Source organism: Aquarana catesbeiana, linkage group LG10, assembly GCF_042186555.1.
Source record: "Aquarana catesbeiana isolate 2022-GZ linkage group LG10, ASM4218655v1, whole genome shotgun sequence".
Classification (NCBI taxonomy): Eukaryota; Metazoa; Chordata; class Amphibia; order Anura; family Ranidae; genus Aquarana; species Aquarana catesbeiana.
In genome coordinates, this window is record NC_133333.1 from 11,923,266 (window position 1) to 11,944,215 (window position 20,950).

At 45.7% G+C, this 20,950-nt stretch overlaps 1 long non-coding RNA gene across 1 annotated transcript; it reads left to right on the plus strand.

Annotated features, from left to right (window-relative positions):
* Positions 1 to 369: 369 nt before the first annotated feature.
* LOC141109786 (uncharacterized) lies at positions 370 to 20,112 on the plus strand. Its single transcript, XR_012236191.1, has 4 exons — positions 370 to 1,214; positions 1,725 to 1,931; positions 2,022 to 2,378; positions 19,907 to 20,112. It is a non-coding gene; the product is annotated as an uncharacterized lncRNA (long non-coding RNA).
* The last annotated feature ends 838 nt before the right edge of the window (positions 20,113 to 20,950 follow it).

Genomic DNA, 20,950 nt, shown 5'->3' on the forward strand with positions numbered 1-20,950 from the left:
TCTTCAGTAGCTGTGCCGTGACTGGTGGCTCCCGTGCACATCCGCCGGAGTGACGTCATCACGGCTTCGGCCAATCACAGCTCCGGAGCCCGCGAACCCGGAAATAACTCCAGGAGACATGTCGCCGGTCACAGCTGCAACAGCTTCGATCTAAGGTATTTCATAATGAGCTAGTATACGATGCATATTAGCTCATTATGCCTTTGTCTGGCAGGTTGTTTTTTTTGTTTTGTTTTTTGAGAGAATTTACAATCACTTTAAACCCAACCTGCAATCACTAATTACCGACCTTTGGCTTCTTCCTCGACTACGCTTCTTCTCAATCTCAACCGGCAACCATTTGTTACTAACCTATGGCTTGTTCCTCGACTACGCTTGCGCTTGATCCCAAATTGCAACCATTTGTAACCAAACTTTGGCTTGTTCCTCGACTACGCTTCCGCTTGATCCCAACCTGCAACTACTAATTACCGACCTTTGGCTTGTTTACAGACTACATTCTGCTTGATCCCTACCTGCTATATCTGCTACTGGACCCTGACATGCTTACCTCCTGGTGGGGCAATCCTGAGGACTACAACCCAGTACTAACATTGAGCAAAAGCCATCTCCACCATCAGGAGATCTGGTGAACACCGGTTAGTGCTTAGACCACGCACCTCGGGTGAGCCTACGTCATCTGCCAGGGTGACCTGCTTGTATATTTTTTTAGCTGGTAGGTGGGAGCCTCTCTACTGCTATGGCTACTGGTCTCCCACCCTGACCCCTGACCATGACAGTCCAGGAGGCTGGCCAAAGTAACAACAAAGAGGCAAAAAGTCCAGAAGCCGAACAAAAGGCAAACCGGGTCTTACCCTGTGAGGCAAAATCAGTAAGTCAGGTCTCGGGTTAACAAGGATTAGCTGAAGACCACTCAGCAACTTCCTTCTGCAGTGCTTCAGTCTATTTAGGCCACTGGGGGGCGTCAATACCAGTGGAGACCATGCATGCTAATTTTTTCATGTTTACCTTAAGCACAGAGGTATAGCCAGTGTTATGCGCACGTGCATACACCCGCACTGGCTTCCTTCTTCTACTGAAAAGAATTCTGCCTTCTTTACAATACGTCTTGCCAGCAAACACACTGATGAGCGTCTTGTGCTGCTTCTTCCTCTCACACTCCAGCTCTGCTGTACAGAGACTGCAAGAGACTTGTGATGCCAGGTCACATTCAGGTATTTAAAAAAAAATAATGATGTACTAATAATTACATAGCTGCAACATTTGTGTTTTTTGTTCATTGGCTTATGCCACGTACACACGATCGGATTTTCCGATGGGAAATGTTAGATGTGAGCTTGTTGGCGTTAAGTCCGACCGTGTGTATGCTCCATCGGACATTTGTTGTCGGACTTTCCACCAACAAATGTTGGCTAGCATGCGCTCCAATTTTCCGCCAACAAATGTGTGTTGTCTGACTTTCTGATCGTGTGTGCACAAGTCCGTCGGAACAAACACGCATGCTCGGAATCAAGAACGAGCCGGAAGCGTTCGCAATGGAGATAACGTCTTGTACGTCACCACGTTCGTAATTGTTGGCCAACATTTGTGTGACTGTGTGTATGCAAGACAAGTTGGAGTTAACACCCTTCGAACAAAATTCCATGGTTTTGTTGTCGGAAAGTCAGATCGTGTGTACGTGGCATTAGAGTAGAATTACAATACATTTAATACATTTTTTATAGGAGGTGACACCAGGCATTGAAGGAATTGCACTACTGGATCTCCAGCAAGCTATCCGCAGAAACACACACATACCAAAAGAAAGAAATAGTACAAAAAAAAGAAAAAATGTTTCCTGTTCAACTAGATTTTTATTTAATTGTATGAAAAAATGGTGCAGTGGATTCCTAGGTAGCATATGGGGAGGAGGCTGACGTCCGGTTTGACAGGTGCGTTTTTACAGAAAGAGATGATCCTCTAAAAACTGACATAATTCTCTTGTATGTGAACAAAGTAAACACTTTAACTCTTCACTCCAGTCTTTGGATATTAGGAGATAAATGGAAGAATTGGAGAAATACACCAAACCAAGTTTCCAGGTCAACAACAAAGCCATTAAGCTGAATGGGAGAGATCCACCACCTCCATACTATCTGCTAGCATCCATACCACCACAGCAGGCACCCAACTACTACCCTGGCTTCCCACAAAGTATGGGCTATGGAGTTGAAGAGTCTTTCAGCCGGCAACCAGCAAGACCAGTCGTGGTGATGGTCTCACCATCAGAGGGCAATGATCCACAACCACAGTACCGCAGTTTTCTCTGCTTTTGCATATTCAATCTTCTTTGTTGCTGTTGGCTACTCGCACTTTATGCCTTGCAAGTTTCTCTCCAGGTAAGGAAGAGGGAATATGGTGCTTGTGAGCAAATGGAGCTACAAAAAGGGTGAGAGTGGCTACTATGCATAGTTACAGACATGGGGGCAATTTTGATGGGGCAGTATGATGGGGCAATTTTGATGGGGAAAGTTTTGATGGGGCAGTTTTGATGGGGGCAGTATGATGGGGCAGTTTTGATGGGGCAGTGTGATGGGGCAGTTTTGATGAGGCAATTTGATGGGGCAATTTTGATGGGGCAGTTTTGATGGGGGCAGTTTTTATGGTGGCAGTATGATGGGGCAATTTGATGGTGCAGTTTTGATGGGGCAATTTTGATGGTGGCAGTATGATGGGGCAAATGTTGATGGGACAGTTTTGATGGGGCTGTTTTGATGGAGCAATTTTGATGGGGCAGTTTTGATGGGGCAATATTGATGGGGCAGCATGAAGGGGGCAGTTTTGATGGGGCAGTTTTGATGGGGGCAGTATTGATGGGGCAGTTTTGATGGTGGCGGTATGATGGGGCAATTTGATGGGGGCAGTATGATGGGGCAATTTGACGGGGGGCAGTATGATGGGGCAATTTTGAGGGGGCAGTTTTTATGGGGGGCAATTTTGATGGTGGCAGTATGATGGGACAATTTTGATGGGGGCAGTATGATAGGGCAATTCTGATGGGGGCAGTATGATGGGGGCAGTTTTGATGGGGCAATTTTAATGGGGCAGGATGATGGGGCAGTATGATGGGGACAGTTTTGATGGGGCAATTTCGATGGGGGCAATTTTAATGGGGGCAGTTTTAATGGGGCAATTTTGATGGGGCAATTTTTATTGGGGCAGTTTTAATGGGGCCATTTTGAAGGGGCCAATTTTTATGGGGCAAAATTGATGGGGCAGTTTTGATGGAACAATTTGATGGGGCAGTATAATGGGGTAATTTTGATGGGGGCAGTTTTGATGGGGGCAATTGTGATGGGGCGGTTTTGATGGGACAGTTTTGATGGGGCAGTATGATGGGGCAGTTTTGATGGGGCAATTTTGATGGGGCAGTATGATGGGGGCAATTTTGATGGGGGAAATATGATGTGGCATCTATTGCAAAAGGTAATTGCTTTTTTAAAAGATGCTAATTGCAAATATATATATATATATATATATATATATATATATATATATATATATATATATATATACACATAACAGAGAATATATATATATAAAATCTGCACAGAAACAAGGGATATAATTTACAATTAGCATCTTTTAAAAAGTAATTACCTTTTGCAGGAGCTTTTTATATTTCTAGGTTTATAATCTTTGTAAATGTAGATATACCTTCTGGTTCTTGGAGGGGGAGGGGAGGTTTCCATAGCTAAGGGGTGGCAACTTCCCCTGACACTGCTGTTGCTATGGAGACCCGACCCACAACCTATTACACTGCTCATGCTGCTCTGAGCATGTGCGAGATCTGGAGGTGCATACTGGGTAACCATGGAATACAGGAGGAGATACAGTCCGGCTTCAGATGCCCACACATGAGATGGCCGCGGCCTGCTGGGACTTACAAAAGTAAGAAACCAATGCTGCAAAAATACAAAACGGTCCTTCGTTTACAGCGTACTTTTACTAGAATACATTAAGCATGAGGATTATAGAGGGATTTTTTTATCTAAAAAGTAAAATTTTTGGAACAACTGCTTTAAGCTAAAAAGAATGCAATGCTTCTTCTACAGACAGTATGTGGGCAACATGAATGACACCGATAGCTGGGAGGCGGTTGGTTAGAAAACGGTTTGGTGTGGTGTTCTTGAAGTTATGTGGCCAAACAGATAAATGCCGATAGGACAGATAAAAATGTTACAAAAACAACCATCGCCGAAATCAGACATCTCTTACCATGATAAATCATTACAAGAGAAAATATTATGCACTTGCCCTAAAATATAACATCTACTACCTACCAAAGAGCTCACAACTTCACCATCTACTAATACTGATGAGTAAATCTGAACAGTTTCGGCATGTCAATGGTTCGGCAAATCTTGCTCAAAATTCTGTAAACCCAAACTCAGAGGTGAACGCTTTTGAATTCTAAGGTGGGGTGGGGGCAACCTTGTTAAATTCTGGTCACTTTTAGGGCTAATAGGTAGAATACTGTCAAAAAGGCTTGGCTAGCTGGGCACTGTCATGAGGGGGGGCATGTACCAATGCAAGTGTAGCACCCTCTACCTTAGGTAGGTAGGTGCTAGAGTAGGTTTTTTGTGTATGCTCCCAGAGCAGGTAAATTTAGGCCTATGCTGTGAGCTAGGCCTGTCTGTTTTGATCTGGGGGCAGGGGAGGGCTTTTAGTGTAGCAGGTGACTGACATGTGTTTAAGCTCTTGGGCGCCTCCTCTGTTTCCAGGGAGAAGGTTCTGGAAAAGGGACAGGGCAGAGAGCTGGAGTGACATGGGGTGCACATGGGAGCCCTGACCAATCCCCAACTAGGATTGGCAGGGGGCAGGCCTCCTACATATACCCATGGTCGGCCTGCTGTGGGAGGAGTTGTGGGGTGGAAGAACTGGGGTTATGGCGTATTGGACTGTCGTGGTCTGAGGGAACCCCCTTCCTGGGGGGGTGTACCTCAGGCCAGGAGCTCAGGAGCTGAGAGGGAGCCTCTCATTACATGGTCATTGAGAGGTGTCCTGGAACAGGAGCAGGAAGAGGACAGTTGGAGGGCATGGCCGGGAAAGTCACTCAGGAGGGATCCATGCCGGGGTCAGTCTGGGGGGGATGTACCTCAGGCCAGGACCTTGGGAGCTGGGAGGGAACCTCTCATTACACGGCCATTGAGAGGTGTCCTGGAACAGGAGCAGGAAGAGGACAGTTGGAGGGCACAGCCGGGAAAGTCACTCAGGAGGGATCCATGCCGGGGTCGGTGAGTGAAGTGCACAGTGGAAAGCTCTGGAAGAGACATGCCAGGAGTTGGATGTGGAGCCAGAGGGAGAGACTGTGGGGTTGCGTTGAAGTCAGGTCACTGCAGCCTGGAGGGCTTCCAGGATTTGCATCGGATGTGCTGGGATCAGTAGTCCACCAAGTGCCAGTTAGTACATTTATTCTTTTCATCAAAATGACTGCTACCTCAAAGGGGACTGCAGACCCCTGCCTGTAATGGGCTATCGGGATAATACTAGGACTCATTCAGAGTGAGGCCTAGCCGTGTGCTAATGTGACAGAAATCTAGATTTGGATAGTGCAGTGAAACAAGTGATCTCCAGTATTGTGCTGGAGGAGATGTGCAGAGGAAAAGACTGTCAGATCTAGCCGCAACTACTTTTATTCTACTGAGAATTATTCATTATCTGGGCGTCCCATGTCCCTTTTCCCCGTCCAAGTTAATCCCCTAGAAAAAAACAACAAAAACAAGCAAGATATTGTTGTTCATATGGCGTGTACGGGTCTTTAGGCCAGGTTCATACTGGTTTGATCCCAGACATCGCATGTGATTCGCATTGCTGTTCAGATCACATGCAATGTCTGTGCAATGCAATTTCAGCTATAGAAACTCTATGGCTGAAATCGCATCACATTCGCACCAAAATGGTGCAGGACCCTTTTTTTTTGGTCCGCACTGGAATCGGATCGCATGGGTGTTCTTATACTTATACTTATAGTTATATGATCCGATTTCCTGCACCATTTAACAGTTCGCACTGCGATCTGCCGACCAATGTGGGGGTGTCGTTAACTTTACATTGACACCCGCAGCGGTTCGCAGATCTCAGTGTGAACCAGTGTGAGATTCAGGTGCGATGCGGGAACCCCCGCACTGGATTCGCAGGGTCCTCGCATCGCACCACTGTGAACCGGCACTTAGTGTCCGTTGTCAGTAGGGATGAGCCGAACACCCCCCCCCCCTCCCCGTTCGGTTCGCAGCAGAACATGCGAACAGGCAAAAAATTGGTGCGAACACCGTTAAAGTCTTTGGGGCACGAACATGAAAAACCAAAAGTGCTAACTTTAAAGGCTTATATGCAAGTTATTGTCATAAAAAGGGTTTGGGGACCTGGGTCCTGCCCCAGGGGACATGTATCAATGCAAAAAAAAAAGTTTTAAAAATGGCAGTTTTTTCGTAAGCAGTGATTTTAATAATGCTTAAAGTGAAACAATAAAAGTGTAATATTCCTTTAAATTTCGTACCTGGGGGGTGTCTATAGTATGCCTGTAAAGTGACGCATGTTTCCCGTGTTTAGAACAGTCTGATGCCCCGTACACACGGTCGGATTTTCCGACGGAAAATGTGCGATAGGACCTTGTTGTCGGAAATTCCGACCGTGTGTAGGCTCCATCACACATTTTCCATCGGATTTTCCGACACACAAAGTTGGAGAGCAGGATATAAAATTTTCCGACAACAAAATCCGTTGTCGGAAATTCCGATCGTGTGTACACAAATCCGGCGCACAAAGTGCCACGCATGCTCAGAATAAATAAAGAGATGAAAGCTAGTGGCCACTGCCCCGTTTATAGTCCCGACGTACGTGTTTTACGTCACCGCGTTCAGAACGATCGAATTTTCCGACAACTTTGTGTGACCGTGTGTATGCAAGGCAAGTTTGAGCCAACATCCGTCGGAAAAAATCCTAGGATTTTGTTGTCGGAATGTCCGAACAAAGTCCGACCGTGTGTACGGGGCATGACAGTAAAATGACACTCCTAAAGGAAAAAAAGTCATTTAAAAATACTTGCAGCATTTAATGAATTATCGGTCCGGCAATACACATAAAAGTTCATTGATAAAAACGGCATGGGATTCCCCCACAGGGGAACCCCAAAACAAATTTTTTTTTAAAAAAATGCATGGGGGTCCCCCCAAATTCCATACCAGGCCCTTCAGGTCTGGTAGGGATATTAAGGGGAACCCCACGCCAAATTTAAAAAAAAAAATGGCATGGGGTCCTCCCAAAAATCCATACCAGACCCTTATCCGAGCACACAACCTGGCAGGCCGCAGGAAAAGAGGGGGGGACGAGAGAGCGCCCCCCCTCCTGAACCATACCAGGCCACATGCCCTCAACATTGGGAGGGTGCTTTGGGGTAGCTCCCCCAAAGCACCTTGTCCCCATGTTAATGGGGAGAAGGGCCTCATCCCCACAACCCTTGCCCGTGGTTGTGAGGGTCTGCTGGCGGGGGGGCTTATCTGAATCTGGAAGCCCCCTTTAACAAGGGGACCCCCGTGTGAATTGGTAATGGGGTACCATTTCACAAAAAAAGTGTCAAAAATGTTAAAAAAGACAAGAGATGGTTTTTGACAATTTCTTTATCAATGTCTTCTTCTTTCCCCGCTTCTTCTTCCATCTTCTTCTGGTCTTCATTTATTTTTCTTCCTCCATCTTGTTCTTCCCCCGCTTCTTCCTCTGCTTCTTCCTCTTCTTCCTCCGATCCTCTGCTTTTTCCTTCGGTCTTCTCGTCCGCATCTTCCTCCGGCTTCTTCTTCCCCCTTCGTTCTCCGGACGATCCGCATCCATGGGCGGTTCCCACAGTGCGACGCTTCTGTTCTTCTGACAGTTCTTATATAACTGAAAGCGGGGCCACCCGGTGACCCCGCCCCCCTCTGACGCACAGGGACTTCACAGGGACTTTCCTATGGTTTTCCCTCTGGTATCAGAGGGGGGCGGGGTCACCCGTTACGTAACCGGGTGACCCCGCCCCCCTCTGACATCACGGGGACTGTCAGAAGCGTCACACTGCAGGAACCTCCCATGGATGCGGATCATCCAGAGAAGGAAGCGGGGAAGAAGAAGCCGGAGGAAGATGCGGACGAGAAGACCAAAGGAAGAAGCAGAGGATCGGAGAAAGAAGAGGGAGAAGCAGAGGAAGAAGTGGGGGAAGAACAAGATGGAGGAAGAAAACCGAATGAAGACCAGAAGAAGATGGAAGAAGAAGCAGGGAAAGAAGAAGACATTAATAAAGGAATTGTCAAAAATTTTGGTTCGGGGTTCCCCTTAATATTCATACCAGACCCAAAGGGCCTGGTAATGCACTGTGGGGGATAATAAAAAAAAAATCAGGAGATATTCATTACCATTTACCACCAAAAAAAAAAAAAAAATTAAAATTAAAAAAAAATGCGATATAATCTACATGGGTGCACAAACTAGCTGTGATGATATATACGGTTTTACTAACGTATGTCAAATTTGCAAAATTGTGCTTAGGCATTTTGAATTTTTTACCCTTAGGTGCGAAGGGGTTAACAGCAGCAGCAGCGTCCCGATCCGATTCAGTTCAGTAAGAGAAAAAGTCTTTTTTTTTTTTCATGAACACTTACCCAGGGAACTTTTTCACCTCTCACTCAGGCCGGGTAGCCGCGGCTCTGTATTGTGCAATCCATGCGGGTCAGGCTGCGGCACTGTGGGGTTAGCCTGGGAGGTTTACCCTTTTGGCTCACTCCTCCTACAGAAGTGTATTTGCTATCTAGCTTCATGGGCTCATCACTTTCCTATTCCCCTTTGGGACGCTCGCTCCTCCGCTTCTGCTCTGTAGTTGTCGGTTTTTGCAGCCAGCTGCGCGTGCGTGAACGGGCAGAGTGGTGCACACGCATCCCTGGCAAAGTGAGTACACTCCTAAGTGAAAATGTCCAAAATGGGCCCAAAGTGTTAATATTTTGTGTGGCCACCATTATTTTCCAGCACTGCCTTAACCCTCTTGAGCATTGAGTTCACCAGAGCTTCACAGGTTGCCACTGGAGTCCTCTTCCACTCCTCCATTATGACATCACGGAGCTGGTGGATGTTAGAGACCTTGCGCTCCAACACCTTCAATTTGAGGATGCCCCACAGATGCTCAATAGGGTTTAGGTCTGGAGACAAGCTTGGCCAGTCCATCACCTTTACCCTCAGTTTCTTTAGCAAGGCAGTGGTCATCTTGGAGGTGTGTTTGGGGTCGTTATCATGTTGGAATACTGCCCTGCGGCCCAGTCTCTGAAGGGAGGGGATCATGCTCTGCTTCAGTATGTCACAGTACATGTTGGCATTCATGGTTCCCTGAATGATTTGTAGCTCCCCAGTGCCGGCAGCCTTATCTGGTTGCCACCACACACGCTTGACACCATCTGAACCAAATAAGTTTATCTTGGTCCCATCAGACCACAGGATGCTGAGCACTTGCACTCAACTCCTTTGGTGGACCATGGCGAGGCCTGTTCTGAGTGGAACCTGTCCTGTTAAACCGCTGTATGGTCTTGGCCACCGTGCTGCAGCTCAGTTTCAGGGTCTTGGCAATCTTCTTATAGCCTAGGCCATCTTTATGTAGAGCAACAATTCTTTTTTTCAGATCCTCAGAGAGTTCTTTGCATTGAGGTGTCATGTTGAACTTCCAGTGACCAGTATGAGAGAGTGAGAGCGATAACACCAAATTTAACACACCTGCTCCCCATTCACACCTGAGACCTTGTAACACTAACGAGTCACATGACACCAGGGAGGGAAAATGGCTAATTGGGCCCAATTTGGACATTTTCACTTAGGGGTGTACTTACTTTTGTTGCCAGCGATTTAGACATTAATGGTTGTGTGTTGAGTTATGTTATTTATTTATTTATTTTAACTAGTAATATCGGCCATTTTTTTTCTGCAACTGCGACATTGCGGCGGCCCAATCTGACACTAAGTGACACTTTTTGGGGACCAGTGACACCAATACAGTAATCAGTGGTTAAAAAAAATGCACTGTCACTGTATAAATTACACTGGCAGGGAAAATCTCAGTTTTCCCCTCTGGCAGAACGGCGGTCTGCCTCTCCTGATTGGGTCCCGCTGTGTCCAATCACAGCGGGAGCGGGTTGTCGGCGGCACGCGCGTGGGTGCAGGCACGTGAATTCGCGCAGGGGGGCCGCCCTGCTGCAACAGTCTGGGAGGGGTTAACTGAACCAAAAGGAGCAGCAAACAATTGTGTTGAGAGTCCAAAAATTCCTCTATACTTGTCACAACAACAAGCAAAAAAGGATCCAATGCATTTTGGGGAATATATACACACATAACAGAAACAAGGCATATCATTTACAATTAGCATATTTTAAAAAGTAATTACCTTTTGAAGGAGATTTTTTATATTTCTAGATTTATAATCTTTGTAAATGTAAATAAACTTTCTCTTTCTTGGAGGGGGAGGGGAGATTTCCATAGCTAAGGGGCGGCAACTTCCTCTGACACTGCTGCTGCTATGGAAACCCGACCTACAACCTATTACACCGCTCGTGCCGCTCTGAGCATGTGCGAGATCTGCTGGGTAACCATGGAATACAGGAAGAGATACAGTCTGGCTTCAGATGCCCACACATGAGATGGCCGCGGCCTGCTGGGACTTACAAAAGTAAGAAATCAATGCTGCAAAAATACAAAACGGACCTTCGTTTACAGTGTACCTTTACTAGAATACATTAAGCATGAGGATTATAGGGGTATTCTTTATCTAAAAAGTAAAATTTTCATCCTGAACAACCGATTTAAGCTAAAAAGAATGCAATGCTTCTTCTACAGACAGTAGGGATGAGCTTCGAGTTCGAGTCGAACTCATGTTCGACTCGAACATTGGCTGTTCGCAAGTTCACCGAACAGCGAACAATTTGGGGTGTTCGCGGGAAATTCGAATGCCGCGGAACACCCTTTAAAAGTCTATGGGAGAAATCAAAAGTGCTAATTTTAAAGGCTAATATGCAAGTTATTGTCATAAAAAGTGTTTGGGGACCTGGGTCCTGCCCCAGGGGACATGGATCAATGCAAAAAAAAGTTTTAAAAACGGCCGTTTTTTCAGGAGCAGTGATTTTAATAATACTTAAAGTCAATCAATAAAAGTGTAATATCCCTTTAAATTTCGTACCTGGGGGGTGTCTATAGTGTGCCTGTAAAGGGGCGCATGTTTCCTGTGTTTAGAACAGTCTGACAGCAAAATGACATTTTGAAGGAAAAAACTCATTTAAAACTACCCGCGGCTATTGCATTGCCGACAATACACATAGAAGTTCATTGATAAAAACGGCATGGGAGTTCCCCAAAGGGGAACCCCGAACTAGACATGTGCACAGCCAAAAAAAATCGTTCATTTTCGATTTCGTTTCATTCGTTTATTATTTTTTTCTTTTTTCGGGTCATTCGTTATGATCGCGATTCGTAAATTCGTTCATTTGTAAATTCGTAATTCGAACATTTGTTCATTTGTACATTCGTACATTTTTACATTTGTACATTCATAAATTCGTACATTCGTAAAATCGTACATTTGTAAATTAGAAAATTCGGAAATTTGTAAATTCGAAGTTTGAAAATCCAAAAACCCGAAAATTCAAAAATCTGAAATAGTAACTAACTATTAAATTATAGGTATTGTAATTTCCTTTCAAACTTGACTGTCAGTGAACGTAACAAATACAAATTTAAATGAAGTTACGAATTATCCAAAACGAATGCTGCATCTAAACAAATGGAAAGGTGTTTTCAAGGGCCCAAAAGTACACCACTCAGCGCCAGGGATCCAAGCAGCTCAAATTAATAATCAACAAATTAATAATCAATAATAATAATAAAACGTTGTTATTATTATTATTGTTATTTATTATTATTAATTCATTATGTTCCATTCCGTTTTTTCGGTTCATTCATAACTTCGGATAAATTTGTATGTGTTACGTTCACTAACAGCCAAATTTAAAAGGAAATTACAATACCTGTAAATTAAAAGTTACTAGTAATTACTAATAGTTAAGTTATTATTAGTTAACTATTATTTCAGATTTCCGAATTTTCGAATTTACAAATTTACGAATGCACGAATTTACGAATGTACGAATGTAAATTGCGAATGTACGAATGCCCGAATTTACGAATGTCCAATTTTATCGAATTTACGAATATTCGGAAAAAATTCGTTAAACGGGTTTTCGTTAATTCGGATATTCCCGAATTAACTAATTTGTCGAAATTCGTTAAAAAACTAATTCGGAACGAAACGAATTGCACATGCCTACCCCGAACCAAAATTTAAAAAAAAAAATGACGTGGGGGTCCCCCTAAATTCCATACCAGGCCCTTCAGGTCTGGTATGGATATTAAGGGGAACCCCGGCCAAAATTTAAAAAAAAAAATGACGTGGGGTTCCCCCTAAATTCCATACCAGACCCTTCAGGTCTGGTATGGATTTTAAGGGGAACCCTGCGCCAAAAAAAAAAAAAAAACGGCGTGGGGTCCCCCCAAAAATCCATACCAGACCCTTATCCGAGCACGCAACCTGGCAGGCCGCAGGAAAAGAGGGGGGGATGAGAGTGCGGCCCCCCCTCCCTCCTGAACCGTACCAGGCCACATGCCCTCAACATTGGGAGGGTGCTTTGGGGTAGCCCCCCAAAACACCTTGTCCCCATGTTGATGAGGACAAGGGCCTCATCCCCACAACCCTGGCCGGTGGTTGTGGGGGTCTGCGGGCGGGGGGCTTATCGGAATCTGGAAGCCCCCTTTAACAAGGTGACCCCCAGATCCCGGCCCCCCCCTGTGTGAAATGGTAAGGGGGTACATAAGTACCCCTACCATTTCATGAAAAAAGTGTCAAAAATGTTAAAAATGACAAGAGACAGTTTTTGACAATTCCTTTATTTAAATGCTTCTTCTTTCTTCTATCTTCCTTCATCTTCTGGTTCTTCTGGCTCTTCTGGTTCTTCTGGTTCTTCCTCCGGCGTTCTCGTCCAGCATCTCCTCCGCGGCGTCTTCTGTCTTCTTCTCCTCGGGCCGCTCCGCACCTATGGCATGGGGGGGAGGCTCCCGCTCTTCTCTTCTTCTCTTCTTCTTTTCTTCTTTTCTTCTTTTCTTCTCTTCTTCTCTTCTTCTTCATTTTCTTCTCCGGGCTGCTCCGCAATCCATGCTGGCATGGAGGGAGGCTCCCACTGTGTGACGGCGCTCCTCGTCTGACAGTTCTTAAATAACGGGGGGGCGGGGCCACCCGGTGACCCCGCCCCCCTCTGACGCATGGTGACTTGACGGGACTTCCCTGTGGCATTCCCCGTGACGTCACAGGGAAGTCCCGTCAAGTCACCGTGCGTCAGAGGGGGGCGGGGTCACCGGGTGGCCCCGCCCCCCCCCGTTATTTAAGAACTGTCAGACGAGGAGCGCCGTCACACAGCGGGAGCCTCCCTCCATGCCAGCATGGATTGCGGAGCGGCCCGGAGAAGAAAATGAAGAAGAAGAGAAGAAGAAAAGAAAAGAAGAAAAGAAGAAAAGAAGAAGAGAAGAAGAGAAGAGCGGGAGCCTCCCCCCCATGCCATGGGTGCGGAGCGGCCCGAGGAGAAGAAGACAGAAGACGCCGCGGAGGAGATGCTGGACGAGAACGCCGGAGGAAGAACCAGAAGAACCAGAAGAGCCAGAAGAACCAGAAGATGAAGAAAGATAGAAGAAAGAAGAAGCATTTAAATAAAGGAATTGTCAAAAACTGTCTCTTGTCATTTTTAACATTTTTGACACTTTTTTCGTGAAATGGTAGGGGTACTTTTGTACCCCCTTACCATTTCACACAGGGGGGGGGGCCGGGATCTGGGGGTCACCTTGTTAAAGGGGGGCTTCCAGATTCCGATAAGCCCCCCGCCCGCAGACCCCCACAACCACCGGCCAGGGTTGTGGGGATGAGGCCCTTGTCCTCATCAACATGGGGACAAGGTGTTTTGGGGGGCTACCCCAAAGCACCCTCCCAATGTTGAGGGCATGTGGCCTGGTACGGTTCAGGAGGGAGGGGGGGCCGCACTCTCGTCCCCCCCTCTTTTCCTGCGGCCTGCCAGGTTGCGTGCTTGGATAAGGGTCTGGTATGGATTTTTGGGGGGACCCCACGCCGTTTTTTTTTTTTTTTTTGGCGCGGGGTTCCCCTTAAAATCCATACCAGACCTGAAGGGTCTGGTATGGAATTTAGGGGGAACCCCATGTCATTTTTTTTTTTTAATTTTGGCCGGGGTTCCCCTTAATATCCATACCAGACCTGAAGGGCCTGGTATGGAATTTAGGGGGACCCCCACGTCATTTTTTTTTTTTAATTTTGGTTCGGGGTTCCCCTTTGGGGAATTCCCATGCCGTTTTTATCAATGAACTTCTATGTGTATTGTCGGCAATGCAATAGCCGCGGGTAGTTTTAAATGAGTTTTTTCCTTCAAAATGTCATTTTGCTGTCAGACTGTTCTAAACACAGGAAACATGCGCCCCTTTACAGGCACACTATAGACACCCCCCAGGTACGAAATTTAAAGGGATATTACACTTTTATTGTTTGACTTTAAGCATTATTAAAATCACTGCTCCTGAAAAAACGGCCCTTTTTAAAACTTTTTTTTGCATTGATCCATGTCCCCTGGGGCAGGACCCAGGTCCCCAAACACTTTTTATGACAATAACTTGCATATAAGCCTTGAAAATTAGCACTTTTGATTATTCATGTTCGTGTCCCATAGACTTTAACGGTGTTCGCATGTTCGAACGAACTTTTTTCCTGTTCGCATGTTCTGGTGCAAACCGAACAGGGGGGTGTTCGGCTCATCCCTAACAGACAGTATGTGGGCAACATGAATGACACCGATAGCTGGGAGGCAGTTGGTTAAAAAACGGTTTGGTGTGGTGTTCTTGAAGTTATGTGGCCAAACAGATAAATGCCGATAGGACAGATAAAAATGTTACAAAAACAACCATCGCCGAAATCAGACATCTCTTACCGTGATAAATCATTACAAGAGAAAATATTATGCACTTGCCCTAAAATATAACATCTACTACCTACCAAAGAGCTCACAACTTCACCATCTACTAATACTGATGGGTAAATCTGAACAGTTTCGACATGTCAATGGTTCGGCAAATCTTGCTCAAAATTCTGTAAACCCAAACTTAGAGGTGAACCCTTTTAAATCCTAAGGTGGAGTGGGGGCAACCTTGTTAAATTCTGGTCACTTTTAGGGCTAATAGGTAGACTACTGTCAAAAAGGCATGGCTAGCTGGGCACTGTCATGAGGGGGGACATGTACCAATGCAAGTGTAGCACTCTCTACCTTAGGTAGGTAGGTTCTAGAGTAGGTTTTTTGTGTAAGCTCCCAGAGCAGGTAAATTTAGGCCTATGCTGTGTGCTAGGCCTGTCTGTTTTGATCTGGGGTCAGGGGAGGGCTTTTAGTGTAGCAGGTGACTGACATGTGTTTCAGCTCTTGGGCGCCTCCTCTGTTGCCAGGGAGAAGGTTCTGGAAAAGGGGCAGTGCAGAGGGCTGGAGTGACCTGGGGTGCACGTGGGAGCCCTGACCAATCCCCAACTAGGATTGGCAGGGGGCAGGCCTCCTACATATACCCATGGTCGGCCTGCTGTGGGAGGAGTTGTTGGGTGGAAGAACTGGGGTTATGGCATGTTGGACTGTTGTGGTCTGAGGTAACACCCTTTCTGGGGGGGTGTACCTCAGGCCAGGACCTCGGGAGCTGGGAGGGAGCCTCTCATTACACGGTCATGAGAGGTGTCCTGGAACAGGAGCAGGAAGAAGACAGTTGGAGGGCACAGCCGGGAAAGTCACTCAGGAGGGATCCATGCCGGGGTCGGTGAGTGAAGTGCACAGTAGAAAGCTCTGGAAGAGACGTGCCAGGATTTGGATGTGGAGCCAGAGGGAGAGACTGTGGGGTTGCGTTGAAGTCTGGTCGCTGCAGCCAGGAGGGCTTCCAGGATTTGCATCAGACGTGCTGGGATCAGTAGTCCACCAAGTGCCAGTTAGTTCATTTATGCTTCTCATCAAAATGACTGCTACATCAAAGGGGACTGCAGACCCCTGCCTGTAATGGGCTATCAGGAAAATACTAGGACTTATTCAGAGTGAGGCCTAGCCGTGTGCTAATGTGACAGAAATCTAGATTTGGATAGTACAGTGAAACAAGTGATCTCCAGTATTGTGCTGGAGGAGATGTGCAGAGGAAAACATTGTCAGATCTAGCCGCAACTACTTTTATTCTACTGAGAATTATTCATTATCTGGACATCCCATGTCCCTTTTTTCCCCATCCAAGTTAATCCCCTAGAGAAAAACAACAAAAACAAGCAAGATATTGTCATTTGTATCACGTGGGGGAACCCCAAACCAAAATTTAAAAAAAAAATGCGTGGGGGGTCCCCCCAAATTCCATACCAGGTCCTTCAGGTCTGGTATGGATATTAAGGGGAACCCTGCGCCAAATTTTTTTTTAAAAATGGTGTGGGGTCCCCCCAAAAATCCATACCAGACCCCTTTCCAAGCATGCAACCTGGCAGGCTGCAGGAAAAGAGGGGGGGATGAAAGAGCACCCCCCTCCTGAACCGTACCAGGCCACATGCCCTCAACATTGGGAGGGTGCTTTGGGGTAGCCCCCCCAAAGCACCTTGTCCCCATGTTGATGGGGAGAAGGGCCTCACCCCCACAACCCTTGCCCGGTGGTTGTAGGGGTCTGCGGGTGGGGGGGCTTATCGGAATCTGGAAGCCCCCTTTAACAAGGGGACCCCCCGTGTGAATTGGTAATGGGGTACCATTTCACAAAAAAGCGTAAAAAATGTTAAAAAAGACAAGAGACGGTTTTTGACAATTCCTTTATTAATGTCTTCTTTTTTCCCCGCTTCTTCTTCCATCTTCTTCTGGTCTTCATTCAGTTTTCTTCCTCCATCTTGTTCTTTCCCTGCTTCTTCCTCTGCTTCTTCCTTTTCTACCTCTGATCCTCTGCTTCTTTCTTCGGTCTTCTCGTCCGCATCTTTCTCCAGCTTCTTCTTCCCCCTTCATTCTCCAGACGATCCGCATCCATGGGAGGTTCCTGCAGTGTGACGCTTCTGTTCTTCTGATAGTTCTTATATAACTGAAGGCGGAGCCACCCGGTGACCCCGCCCCCTCTGATGCACAGGGACTTCACAGGGACTTTCCTATGGCTTTTCCTGTGGTGTCAGAGGGGGGCGGGGTCACCCGTTACGTAACCGGGTGACCCCACCCCCTCTGACATCACGGGGACCGTCAGAAGCGTCACACTGCAGGAACCTCCCATGGATGCGGATCGTCTGGAGAAGGAAGCGGGGAAGAAGAAGCTGGAGGAAGAAGCAGAGGATCGGAGGAAGAAGAGGAAGAAGCAGAGGAAGAAGTGGGGGAAGAAAACCGAATGAAGACCAGAAGAAGATGGAAGAATAAGCGGGGAAAGAAGAAGACATTAATAAAGGAATTGTCAAAAATTTTGGTACGGGGTTCCCCTTAACCACATCAGTACTGGGCACCTTCGCCCCCTTCCTTCCCAGACCAATTTTCAGCTTTCAGGGCTCTCACACTTTCAATGACAATTGCGCGATCATGCAATGCTGTACCCAAATTAAATTTTTAGCATTTTGTTCACACAAATAGAGCTTTCTTTTGGTGGTATTTATTCACGACTTCGTTTTTTATTTTTTGCGATATAAGCGAAAAAAAAGCGGAAATTTGGAAAAAAAAACAATATTTTCTTCTTTCTATTTCAAAAGAAATCCAATAAAATCAAATTTTGTCATAAATATAAGCCAAAATGTATTCTGCTACATATTTTTGGTAAAAAAAATCCTGTTAAGTGTATAATAATTGGTTCGTGTTTCGAATTTGCCACGGACACCCCAAATTGTTCGCTATTCGGTGAACGGGCGAACAGCCAATGTTCGAGTCGAACTCATGTTTGACCCGAACAGACAGCCCATCCCTACGTGTCAGTATGTTTTAGGTAGGATAAAAAAAAAGGAAAATTTATACTTTATTTTTTTTACTATTTTGGGCCAGTTTTCCTTTGATAGTAAAAAAAAAAAAAAACAGGAGATATTCATTACCATTTACCGCCAAAAAAAAAAAATGAAAATGAAAAAAAAAATGCGATATAATCTACATGGGTGTACAAACTAGCTGTGCTGATATATACGGTTTTACTAACGCATGTCAAATTTGCAAAATTGTGCTTAGGCATTTAGAATTGTTTTACCCTTAGGTGCGAAGGGGTTAACAGCAGCAGAAGCGTCCCAATCCCATTCAGTTCAGTAAGAGAAAAAGTCTTTTTTTTTTTTTCATGTAGACTTACCCAGGGAACTTTTTCACCTCTGGCTCAGGCCGGGTAGCCGCGGCTCTGCATCGTGCAATCCATGCAGGTCAGGCTGCGGCACTGTGGGGTTAGCCTGGGGTGTTTACCCTTTTGGCTCACTCCTTCTACAGAAATGTATTTGCTATCTTGCTGTAAGGGCCGTTACATCGCTCCTGGGTAACCGCGCATGCACGGTTCTCAGTGTGTCTTGTGTGGAGGTTTAGCTAGGGGGAGCTCATGACTTTCCTATTCGCCTTTGGGACGCTCGCTCCCCCACTTCCACTCTGTAGTTGTCGGTTTTTTCAGCCAGCTGCGCATGCGTGAATGGGCAGAGTGGTGCGCACGCATCCCTATCTGGCAAAGTGAGTACACCCCTAAGTGAAAATGTCCAAATTGGGCCCAAAGTGTTAATATTTTGTGTGGCCACCATTATTTTCCAGCACTGCCTTAACCCTCTTGGGCATGGAGTTCACCAGAGCTTCACAGGTTGCCACTGGAGTCCTCTTCCCCTCCTCCATGACGACATCACGGAGCTGGTGGATGTTAGAGACCTTGTGCTCCTCCACCTTCAATTTGAGGATGCCCCACAGATGATCAATAGGGTTTAGGTCTGGAGACATGCTTGGCCAATCCATCACCTTTACCCTCAGCTTCTTTAGCAAGGCAGTGGTCGTCTTGGAGGTGTGTTTGGGGTCATTATCAGTGCCGGCAGCCTCATCTGGTTGCCACCACACACGCTTGACATCATCTGAAACAAATAAGTTTATCTTGGTCCCATCAGACCACAGGACGCTGAGCACGTGCACTCAACTTGTTTGTTTGACCATGACGAGGCCTGTTCTGAGTGGAACCTGTCCTGTTAAACTGCTGTATGGTCTTGGCCACCGTGCTGCAGCTCAGTTTCAGGGTCTTGGCAATCTTTTTATAGCCTTGGCCATCTTTATGTAGAGCAACAATTTTTTTTTCAGATCCTCAGAGAGTTCTTTGCCATGAGGTGCCATGTTGAACTTCCAGTGACCAGTATGAGAGAGTGAGAGCGATAACACCAAATTTAACACACCTGCTCCCCATTCACACCTGAGACCTTGTAACACTAACGAGTCACATGACACCGGGGGAGGGAAAATGGCTAATTGGGCCCAATTTGGACATTTTCGCTTAGGGGTGTACTGACTTTTGTTGCCAGCGGTTTAGACATTAATGGCTGTGTGTTGAGTTATTTTGAGGGGACAGCAAATTTACACTGTTATACAAGCTGTACACTCACTACTTTACATTGTAGCAAAGTGTCATTTCTTCAGTGTTGTCACATGAAAAGATAGAAGAAAATATTTACAAAAATGTGAGGGGTGTACTCACTTTTGTGAGATACTGTATATAGATCACCCAGAGGGGAATGTTTTTATTTTTATTTATTGCAACAAAAGTGGAGTTACTTTTTAAACATCCATTGTGACCCTTTACTTGTCTCTTGCAGGCACAGAGATGTGTGGATCAGAATGACCCGGAGGGAGCAGCCTACCATGAAACTGAAGCTTATCAGCGGGATTTATATATTCTGGTGTTTGGGATAATATTACAAATTGCGCTGGCTGCGTTCTATTATTTCAGATATTTTCATAAATATACGTAGCGTGTGTGTTCAAAAATGAATAAATAAATAAACCTTTTCGCTGCACCCGCTTTCATTTAGTACTTCATTCAAATCTATAACCATCAAAACGGAAACATTGGTTGGGCCCAATGGTTTGAAATTGGCAGCTCTCCCAAAAACGGGGGGACCCCCAAAACAAGAGGGGGTCGCCTAAACTGAAATTTGCTTTTAACCACATCAGCTCCAGAAGATCTACCCCCCCTTCATGACCAGGACTTTTTCTGGGATACGGCAGTGCATTATTTTAACTGACAATTGCGCGGTCGCGCGACGCTGTACACAAATAAAAATTACGTCCTTTTTTCCCCACAAATAGAGATTTCTTTTGGTGGTATTTGATCGCCTCTGCGGTTTTTATTTTTTTGCACTATAAGCAAAAGGAGAGCGTAAATTTAAAAAAATAAAAAACTATATTTTTTCTGCTATAAAACATATCCAATAAAAATTGTAAAAAATCTAATTTCTTTATCAGTTTAGGCCAATATGTATTCTGCTACATATTTTTGGTAAAAAAATCCCAATAAGCGTATATTGGTTGCGCAAAAGTTATAGCGTCTACTAACTATGGGAAAGATTTGTGGAATCTTTATTTATTTATTTATTTTAACTAGTAATGTCGGCGATCAGCGATTTTTAGCGCAACTGCAACATTGCGACGGACCAAATCTGACACTAAGTGACACTTTTTGGGGACCAGTGACACCAATACAGTAAGCAGTGGTAAAAAAAATGCACTGTATAAATGACACTGGCAGGGAAGGGGTTAACATCAGGGGTGGTCAAACGGTTAAATGTGTCCCTAGGGGGTGCTTGCTAGCTATGTGGGGGAGGTGCTTTCACTAGGGGAAAACAGAGATCAGTGTTTCT